Raw genomic sequence first — 11,451 nt, 5'->3', positions numbered from 1 at the left:
AAAAATTCTGATTTTTTTTAATAAAATAATTTGAATTTTTTCTAAAATAAATTTGAATTATGCCGAGGTAAAACCGTCGGAACAGCAGTCTGTACCGACGGTGATTGGGTTGTCCCCGACCAGATCTTGCCCGACGAGAAGGCGCCGACGGTCGCCGTCGGCACAGCCTGTGCCGACGGTCTTCCTTGCTGTGCCAACGGCTGGCGGCCGTCGGCAGACTCCCAATCTCCCGTAGTGCATACAGGTGGAGGCCAGTTTCTTGATCACTTGGCATCCAACACAGAGGCCAAGAGAGTGTATGTAGAAGATAATCAAAGGGAGGGGGTGGATGATGGCGGAGGAGAACAAACCTAGTGCAGCGGTGGGGTTCATCAGAATCCGTCAGAACCATCGCTGGTAAGCCTCCTCCGCTGCAGCCGCCCCTATCATCAGACGTCATTGTACACACCTCATCTTCGATAGAGTAGGAGGGATATGTATAGCCACTAGATAGCTATGGAGATGAGGTCATTGGAGTCCGTTGCCCTTGTCGTCGGCGAGCTGCATCTGCTGCCACCCAATGTCGCCGGGTCGCATCGCCTCCCAGAAGGTTCTGATCGTTGTTGTTTTTTTTTAATTCATTTCTGTTGTGGTAAAAGGAGGTGTGGGGTCTGATGGGCCTGTGGCTGACACACTTGACGCCAAGCGATAAAACAACGGAGCCAACCCAGATAATAACATGTTAAGCTGTTAATTTGGATCAGTTGCTATGAATTAAGCAACAAATTGCACACAACTTGGTGTTATATGCATTTTCTCGGATGTGGCGGAATGTTGGCTTGAGATGCGAATGTTCAATTTTCCCAAGTGGCTTTTGTATGGATCCTTTCATTACGCTTGCATTGCAAGGGAACCTAGGTACTCCGTACTTGTGTACCCAATCAGCATAGCTGCACAGTTTTTTTTTTCTCTCCGTTCGCTAGCTAGCTTGTTCGCAAGCGGTAGAATCAACGGTGTGGACCAAAAGGCCAGCCTGAACCAAGCTTTCCAAAGTAAACAATCCTTATACCGAGAAAAAGGAAAGAAAAAAGTCCAACAATGGAAAGACGGAAATAAAAGACTGCTCAACCGGTATCTGCTAAGTGCCAAGTACGATTTGAATCCGTGTAGTTCACGAGAGCAAATCACTTCTTCACCGAGTGCAACTCAGCATCGGTGTGCCCTACCGATCAATATAAGCACACAAGAGACCTCCGAGGCTATGCACAAAGCAATCGTCTTCTGGTTCACGGCGAGCACGTGATAAAACTGTGTGATCGCAACTCGGGCGATCGATCTAGTTGATCATGGCCATGGATGAGCAGCTGTTGCAACTAAACCGCTGGTCTTTTCAGCTCCAGAGAGGTGAGGACCTGACACTAATCCCGTCGGACGACGAGGAGCCTTTCGTGGTTACCGAAGTCTTCCTCGTCGACCCGCAGAGCGCCGCCGGCCACGGCGTCGTCTCCGCCTACGTCGAGATGGGAACGCAGAAGATCTTGCTCGCGCAGCTGTCGTCGGAGGTCAAGGCCGTGGAGCTGGAGAACCCGCTGGTGCTGGAAGAGGAGTTTCGTGTTTACGTGATGCGGCCGGGAGGCGATGCCGACGAAGACACGGATGAGGATGCGCTCGTCGTCCAGTTCAAGGGGTTCATGGTTTCTCTGCCGTGCTATTCAGACACGGATACGGACGATGAAGAAGAGGAGGAAGAGGTGGAGGATGAAGAGGACGCAAGTTCCGAGGATCATGAAACCAACGATAAGGACGAGGAGAGTGACGGCGAGGTCGACGGAGACGTGGCCAAGGCGAGCAGCAACGTCAAGGACTGAAGCACATCGACAGGCTGCAGCTAGAACACTCTTGGGGTTATTCTTGTTTACTTATATATGATGTACTGCTACTCGTACTAGCTTTCTTTCAGACTTTTGATGCAACCGTGAATTCGTCTATGGAAGGACAGCGTTGTCACGTATACTTGAATTTTACTGAAAGATATATAGTTATATACTACTATATATGTAAGGGTTCTGTTGTTTCTTGTTGCGATTATATATGCAGCATCTTTTAGATATGGTGTACCAATGGAGATCAGTATGTATGTGAATTCATGGCGATTGGTGCCGAAATGCATGCTTATTTATGCTGGATATTTTATAAAATCAAGTTTCTCATGTACAGAAAACAACAGGACTCTGCTTCATCTTTTACATATTCTGGGCATTATGATACAAAATCTACATGAAATTTGTACATTAGAAAAAAGGGACAAAATAATCAAATGAACCTATCCAACCCAGGTAGCAAATTAAGGTGATGATTCCATCAGGTGAAAAGATATTTCGACAAGCGTAAAAATGATGGTAAAAAAAGGATGATCCTTTGTTCCAAGTGCCACCTCATTGCACATAATACATTAATCCTTCTAGAAAAAAAAACCATGCTTTCTTAGCTAGAGGTAAATCTTCAGAGTTTAGTCTGGCTTGAAGTAAGAAAAAAAATTAGGTTTATGTTAACAACACAATTTCCACATCCGGGCAGAAGGAATCAGGGTGAGCTGCATTCATGAAGAAGGAATATCAGGGTTATTCAATACCAAAAACAAAAAAAAAATCCACACACTGAACTTGCAGCCCAAACAATTTCTCACGAAATAGCAGTTGATTTGGTGGAATTGTCTGTTTGGCCCAAGAAATGATTGTGCCACCGGCTGGCCAAAAAAACTATTTAATTTTTTAATTAGTACAGGATGTGATATCTTAAAATTTCCTAACCAACATGTTTTTTTTGTACTAAATGTCGAAAATGTCTGTAACATCCCAACCTTGTCATTATGAATAAATGAGTGTTCATAAGCATTGCATGCATATAGTTGCATTTGAGCAAATTTTTGTATCAAACCCTAATGTGCAATTTTCCCTCTTATTTTTTTTCCATTCAGATCTCTCAAGATTTTCAAACTAAGCAACATGGTTTTGTTGTTTCTCAATAAGGCCATAAGGCCATGTGTGTTTAGAAATATATGTGAAAAGTTTGAGTTTTCAAACCATATTCAAAACAGATTTGAAGTTTGGAATTTGAAACAGGGAAAAAAGAAAACCAGAAAAATGGAGGGAGAAACCTCATCATCTCCCTCTCCCTGGGCTCAGCCCACTTCTCCCTCCCTTTCTTTCTTCCTGGCCGAGGCCCAAGCGGCCCAGCAGCCAACCCACCTCAGCCCAACCACCCAGCAGGGGGTTTTCTGCAAAATGTCATCGTCTTCCCCGCCGACCGAAGCAGCTGCCTGGTGATACGTCCAATTTGCATCACTATTTTATATCATAATTTTCTGTTATTCATTGATATATTTCATATTGGGACACAATACTCATGTTATTTCATCTATTTTGCATGTTTCATGATTATTTGGAGATCGAGCACCGGAGCCAGGATTCTGCTGGAAAAAGCACCGTCAGGATGCAATATTTCGGAAGGTCAACTGTGGAAGGAAGTTTTACAGAAAATCCTATTTTTCCAGATGACGGAGGAAGCCAGAAGGGGGAGCCAGCTGGACCCAGGGTGGGCCCACACCATAGGGTGGCGCGGCCCATGGCCTGGCCGCGCCACCATGTGGTGTGGAGCCCCCTCGGCCTCTTTCGCCTCCTTTTCTTCGCGAAACCCTTCGTCCCGAAGACCTAAGCCACGGAGGAATCCTCACGAATGGTTACGGCCGCCTCTCGCGGGGCGGAGAACACCGAGAGAAAAGAGCTCTCCGGCGGGCAGGAATCCGCCGGGAAATTCCCTCCCGGAGGGGGAAATCGACGCCATCGTCACCGCCATCGAGCTGGACATCATCTCCATCACCATCATCATCATCTCCACCATCATCACCGCCATCTCCACCGCTGGACATCGTCACCGCTGTAGCAATTTGGGTTTGATCTTGATTGTTTGATAGGGGAAACTCTCCCGATACTGATTTCTACTTGTTGTTTATGCTATTGAGTGAAACCATTGAACCAAGGTCTATGTTCAGATTGTTATTCATCATCATATCACCTCTGATCATGTTCCATATGATGTCTCGTGAGTAGTTCGTTTAGTTCTTGAGGACATGGGTGAAGTCTAATTGTTAGTAGTGAACTATGGTTGAGTAATATTCAATGTTATGATATTTAAGTTGTGGTGTTATTCTTCTAGTGGTGTCGTGTGAACGTCGACTACACGACACTTCACCATTTATGGACCTAGGGGAATGCATCTTGTACTCGTTTGCCAATTGCGGGGTTGTCGGAGTGACGAAACCTAAACCCCCGTTGGTATATCGATGCAGGAGGGATCGCGAGGATCTCGCAGTTTAAGGCTGTGGTTAGATTTATCTTAATTACTTTCTTGTAGTTGCGGATGCTTGCAAGGGGTATAATCACAAGTATGTATTAGTCCTAGGAAGGGCGGTACATTAGCATAGGTTCACCCACACAACACTTATCAAAACAATGAAGATTAATCAACTGTATGTAGCGAAAGCACTAGACTAAAATCCCGTGTGTCCTCGAGAACGTTTGGTCATTATAAGTAAACAAACCGGCTTGTCCTTTGTTCTAAAAAGGATTGGGCCACTCGCTGCAATTATTTCTCTCGCATTTTACTTACTCGTACTTTATTCATCTGTTACATCAAAACCCCCTGAATATTTGTCTGTGAGCATTTACGGTGAATCCTTCATCGAAACCGCTTGTCAACACCTTCCGCTCCTCGTTGGGATCGACATTCTTACTTATCGAAGATACTACGATACACCCCCTATACTTGTGGGTCATCAAGACTATTTTCTGGCGCCGTTGCCGGGGAGTGAAGCGCTATTGGTAAGTGGAATTGGTAAGGAAAACCATTACTGTTTGTGCTGATTTTATTTCTGCCTGCCGCTATAAGTCATCATGGAGAGATCTTCTCTTCAATTTCTATTTGGGAAATCTACTACTACTGCAACGGTAGTGGATGAGGCGCCAGGTGAGGAAGTAATACCATATAAAATACCTACGAAAATTATTGAACATGTTATGGATAACCGCTATGAAGGGGATGGAACTGTCCATCCTGGTGATCATTTACTGTTTTTGCATGAATTATGCGGGTTATTCAAGTGTGCAGGTATTGCTATGAGTGAAGTTAGGAATAAGCTATTCTCTATATCGCTGTCTGGTAAAGCGGCGCATTGGTATAAATTGCTGAAGAATGGTGATTCTCTTGATTGGGAGGACATTGTGCCTTTATTTTATTCCAAATTTTATCCTCCAAGTGAAATTCACAAAGATCGGAACCGCATATATAATTTCTGGCCTCATGATGGAGAGAGTATTGCCCAAGCTTGGGGGAGATTGAAGTCCTTAATGCTCAAATGCCCCATTCATGAGCTTCCTGGTAATGTTATTATTGATAATTTCTATGCAAGACTTTTTTTCAAGACAAGACCTTGCTCGGATACTTCTTGTTCTGGATCATTTACACGCAACAAAGAAGAGTTTAAAAGGGACCTTCTTGATCGGATCCAAGAAAATACTGAAGGTTGGGAGAACGACAAAGATAGAGAATCATGTATAATTTATGATTATAAATGCATTGAAGCTTTTATGGATACTGATACATTTCGTAATATGAGTGCTACATATGGTCTTGATTCTCAAGTTGCTGTAAACCTTTATAAAGCTTTTGCCTCCCATTATGAATTGCCTAAGAAGAATTTTGATAAGTATCATGAACCGTATAAAGATAAAACTGATTCATCTATTAATAAATGTGTTGTAATTGAAACTGCTGATCGTGTTATTCCTGAAGCTTATATTGAAAAAACTCCTTTTCCTGCTAAAATGAAAGAGTACTCTGTTATAAATAGTGCGGTTCATAAAAGTGAAAAGAAACCTAGAGAACCCTAAGAACAAATAAAAGTTGAACCTGCTGTTGCCATAGTTAAAGATCTTGTGACTGAAAATGTAGAGGATGGTCATATTATTTTTTGTGAAGATGCTTCTAATATTGTTTCACATCCTAATAAACCCAAACAAGTTAGTGTTCCTATGTTATCTGTTAAAATTGGTGATCATTGCTATTATGGTTTATGCGATATTGGTGCAAGTGTTAGTGCTATACCTTATGAGCTTTACACGGAGATTATGCACGAAATTGATTCTTGTGAACTTGAAGATATTGATGTGGTTATTCAGCTGGCTAATAGAGAAACTATTTCTCCAATTGGTATTGTTCGAGATGTGGAAGTTCTATGTGGTAAGATTAAATATCCTGCTGACTTTTTGGTACTTGGTTCTGCTGCTAGTGATTATTGTCCTATCATTTTTGGTAGACCTTTTCTAAATACTTGCGGAGCTATTATAGATTGCAAGAAAGAGAAAATTTTGACTAAATTTGCTGGTGAATCTTATGAGTTTAACTTTTCCAAATTTACCAAAACTCCTTATAAAGCTGATTTGCCTAGTAATGATTTTAAAATGGAGCAGTGTGCATCTATTGTTCTTGTTCCTAATAATCCTTTGCAGCAACATTTGGAGGATAGCGAGAGTGAAGTTTTTAGGAAAGAAAGAGATGAGCTTGAGGAGATTTTTCTTCGCCAACCTATTCTCAAGCATGATTTACCGAGTGGAAGACTTGGGTACAACACCGCCACCAAAGGAAGATCCTGTTTTTGATTTAAAGCCTTTGCTCGATAATCTTAAATATGCTCATATTGATGATAAGAAAATATATCCTGTTATTATTAGTTCTAAGCTTACGAGTTTGAAGAAGAAAGATTATTGCAAATATTGAAGAAACACCGAGGTGCTATTGGCTATACTCTTGATGACTTGAAGGGGATTTCTCCCTCTATTTGCCAACACGCCATTAATATGGAAGATGATGCAAAGCCTGTTGTTGAACCTCGGCGTCGTCTAATTCCTAAGATGAAGGATGTGGTAAGAAATGAGGTATTACGACTTCTTGAAGCTGGTATTATATATCCTATTGCCGATAGTAGGTGGGTTAGTCCTGTGCATTGCGTTCCTAAGAAAGGAGGAATGAATGTTGTGCCTAATGATAATGATGAGCTCATACCTCAAAGAGTAGTTGTAGGGTATAGAATGTGCATTGATTATCGAAAAGTTAATAAAGTTACTAAGAAAGATCATTACCCTTTACCATTTATTGATCAAATGCTAGAAAGGTTATCTAAAAATACTCATTTTTGCTTTCTTGATGGTTATTCTGGGTTTTCAAAAATTGCTGTTAAAGCTAAAGATCAAGAGAAAACCACTTTTACTTGTCCCTATGGAACTTATGCTTATAGGCGTATGCCTTTTGGTTTATGTAATGCTCCTGCTACTTTTCAAAGATGCATGTCTGCTATTTTTCATGGCTTTTGTGAGAGTATTGTGGAAGTATTCATGGATGATTTTTCCGTTTACGGGAATTCTTTTGATAGTTGCTTGCGAAACCTTGATAAAGTTTTGCGAGAGATGTGAAGAAACTAACCTTGTTCTTAATTGGGAGAAATGCCACTTTATGGTTAATGAAGGAATTGTATTGGGACATAAAATTTCCGAGAGAGGTATCGAAGTTGATAGAGCTAAAGTTGAAGCTATTGAGAAGATGCCCTATCCAAGGGATGTTAAAGGTATTCGTAGTGTTCTTGGTCATGTCTGGGTTTTATAGGAGATTTATTAAAGATTTCTCCAAGATTTCAAAACCTCTTACTAATCTTCTTCAAAAAGATGTACCTTTTGTTTTTGATGATGATTGTAAGGAAGCTTTTGAAACTCTAAAGAAAGCCTTAACAAGCTGCTCCTATAGTAGAACCCCTGATTGGAATTTACCATTTGAAATTATGTGTGATGCTAGTGATTTTTCTGTAGGCGCTGTTCTTGGACAGCGAGTAGATAAAAAATTAAATGTTATTCATTATGCTAGTAAAACTCTTGATGCTGCTCAAAGAAATTATGCTACTACTGAAAAAGAATTGTTAGTCTGTAGTCTTTGCTTGTGATAAATTTAGATCTTATATTGTTGATTCAAAAGTTACAATTCACACCGATCATGCTGCAATTAGATACCTTATGACAAAGAAAGATGCTAAGCGAGAGGCTTATTAGATGGGTACTTCTTTTGCAAGAATTTGATTTACATATTGTAGATAGGAAAGGTGCTCGATAATCCTCGTTGCCGATAATTTGTCTAGATTGGAAAATATTGCTTATGATCCTGTTCTCGTTAATGATAGTTTTCCAAATGAACAATTGGTTGTAATAAAGGTGAGCTCGCGAGACAGGTCCTTGGTATGCTGATTATGCTAACTTTATTGTTTCCAAGTACTTGCCTCCAACCTTTTCAGCTCACCAGAGGAGGAAATTCTTTTATGACTTGAGGCATTATTTCTGGGATGACCCACACTTATATAAAGAAGGAGTGGATGGTATTATGCGAAGGTGTGTTCCCGAATATGAACAACAAGAGATACTGAGTAAATGTCATGGCAGTGCTTATGGAGGACATCACGCCGGAGATAGAACCGCGCAAAAGGTTCTACAATCAGGTTTTTATTGGCCAACTCTCTTTAAAGATGCAAGGAAGTTTATTTTATCTTGTGATGAATGTCAAAGGGTTGGTAATATCTCCGGACGCAATGAGATGCCTATGAATTATACTCTTGTTATTGAACCGTTTGATTGTTGGGGATTTGACTTCATGGGACCTTTTCCCTCTTCAAAAGGTAACACTCATATACTTGTTGTTGTTGATTATGTTACTAAATGGGTGGAAGCCATACCTACAAAAAGTGCTTGATGGTGAAACCTCTTTAAAAATGCTTTTAGATGTTATTTTTCCTAGATTTGGAGTACCTAGATATATTATGACTGATGGAGGTTCTCATTTTATTCATGGAGGTTTTAGAAAAACTCTTGCTAAGTATGGTATTAATCATAGAATTGCTTCCGCTTATCACCCTCAAAGTAGTGGTCAAGTAGAACTATCAAATAGAGAAATTAAATCTATCTTGCAGAAAACCGTTAATAAATCTAGAAAGAATTGGGCTAGTAAATTGAAAGACGCACTATGGGCTTATAGAACTGCTTATAAAAACCCCATGGGAATGTCGCCTTATAAAATGGTCTACGGAAAAGCTTGTCATTTACCTTTAGAACTAGAACACAAAGCTTATCGGGCTGTTAGAGAATTAAATAAAGATCCTAAACTTGCCGGTGATAAGAGGTTGCTACAATTAAGTTCTCTAGATGAATGGAGAAGTGAAGCTTATGAAAATGCTAAACTCTTTAAAGAAAAAGTTAAAAAATGGCATGATAGAAGGATCATCAAAAGAGAGTTTAATATTGGGGATAAAGTCCTATTGTATCGGTCTCGTCTCGGATTCTTTGCGGGAAATTACTCTCGAAATGGGAAGGACCATATGTTGTTGAGGAGGTGTATCGTTCAGGAGCAATTAAAATTAGCTCTCTCCAAGGCAATGCTACGCAAGTGGTGAATGGACAAAGACTCAAGCATTATATCTCAGGTGATTCCTATAATGTTGATGTTGATATTATTCGAGTGGAAACGCCGGAGGCTTTCATCAAGGGACAAATTGACGAGTCCGCCGTAACTCAACTTTGAATAGGTAACAAGATCTTGGTAATGAAAAGTTCGCGATTTACTTTCCGAACATTATTTTTGTTGTTTTTGGAAAATATGAAAAATTACGAGTTCGAAACGGAGTGGAAAGGACGCACGAGGGCGTGCCACCATAGGCCGGCGCGGCCTGACCTGGGCCCGCGCCAACCTATGGTCTGGCTGCCTCGTCGCCCCTTTTCGACTCTGGTTCGACCTGGTACTTTCCGTTTGATCTAAAAAAAATTATTATAAAATCCCCCGGACCCCTGGAGGTCCGTATATCGTTTTCTCGACGTGTTTTATTTCGAGCTGTTTCTGCCAGGATTTGTTTCGGATCTAGAGCCATCATGTCTTCGTCGGGAACTCCGAAGGACAGCTCCTGCAAGGATGTTGGCAACTTGTACATGGAGGAGTTGAGGATGCACCCAAAGGAGTTGATGCTCGTCGAGGGAAAACTGCAGATCAAAGATGTTCAGGGTCCCAAAGGCGAAGGAAGCTTGGAAGACAGGATGGAGAAGCTAGAACAAGATGTCTTCAATTACAAGAAGATGGCCGAGCGTGAAGTGGATATCTTTCACAAGATTGTGTCTGAACTCATTGCTGAACACGAGAAGGAAACTACAAAGCTATGGGGCGACATCCTCTCACTTCACGACACCACCAACAAACTCCAAGCTCAACTCTATGACATCCATAATCAGAACTGTGAGTATGAAAACAGGTTTAAACATATAAGTTGTGCTGCTAGTTTCAGGATTCCCGAGACCAAGATGTCATTTGTTGATGGAGAGCCTCTATCTTGGAAGTCTGAAGACGGGAATTCATCACCACCAACACCAAAGGAGTAATCCATCATCGGTATTGGCATCCCCTTGGTTTGTTCCAAGCTTGGGGGAGTGCCGCGGTATCACATTATCATTACCTTTTACTTTTTACTATCAAGTAGGGAAGTTATCGTATGAGATGGGTTGCAGTGTGGAAGTATCTCTCCTTTAGTTTGTCTATGTATCCCCTGGTGTGAGTTATCGTTATGGAATATTAATGAGAAGTCTTATCATTTACATATTGCACACCTTATTTTAGTTTGCAATTTCTACTATATGATTGATCTTGATTTTAGTATTGGTACCACTTTGGGAGCATTGAGTAAATCTATTTGGTTTTGGCAAACTTAGCAATGGTCAATAGCAACAACACTTTGAGTTTTAGAAGAATAGAGGAAATACATGTAGAAGATATTATTATCTTTCTTATCAGTTCTTAGCTTAGTATTCTAAAGTTAAAACTGTTTGTGCTTACAAGTAAGATGCATGATTGTTTCTATCACATGTATATTTGTTTGTTTCCCTCAACTCTTATGCTTGCTATTTAACCTTGCTAGCCAAAGACCTGTACTGAGAGGGAATACTTCTCGTGCATCCAAACCTGAACCCAAACCTATGCCTTTTGTGTCCACCATACCTACTGATACGTCTCCGACGTATCGATAATTTCTTATGTTCTATGCCATATTATTGATGATACCTACATGTTTTATGCACACTTTATGTCATATTCGTGCATTTTCTGGAACTAACCTATTAACAAGATGCCGAAGTGCCGGTTCTCGTTTTCTGCTTGTTTTTGGTTTCGGAAATCCTAGTAACGAAATATTCTCGGAATTGGACGAAACAAAGACCCGGGGGCCTATTTTTCCACGGAGCTTCCGGAAGACCGAAGAACATACGAAGTGGGGCCACGAGGTGGCGACACCACATGGCGGCGCGGCCAAAGGGGGCCCGCGCCGCCTATGGTGTGGGCCCCTCG

This window comes from Lolium rigidum, chromosome 1, assembly GCF_022539505.1.
Source record: "Lolium rigidum isolate FL_2022 chromosome 1, APGP_CSIRO_Lrig_0.1, whole genome shotgun sequence".
Classification (NCBI taxonomy): Eukaryota; Viridiplantae; Streptophyta; class Magnoliopsida; order Poales; family Poaceae; genus Lolium; species Lolium rigidum.
This window is presented reverse-complemented; position numbering follows the sequence as displayed.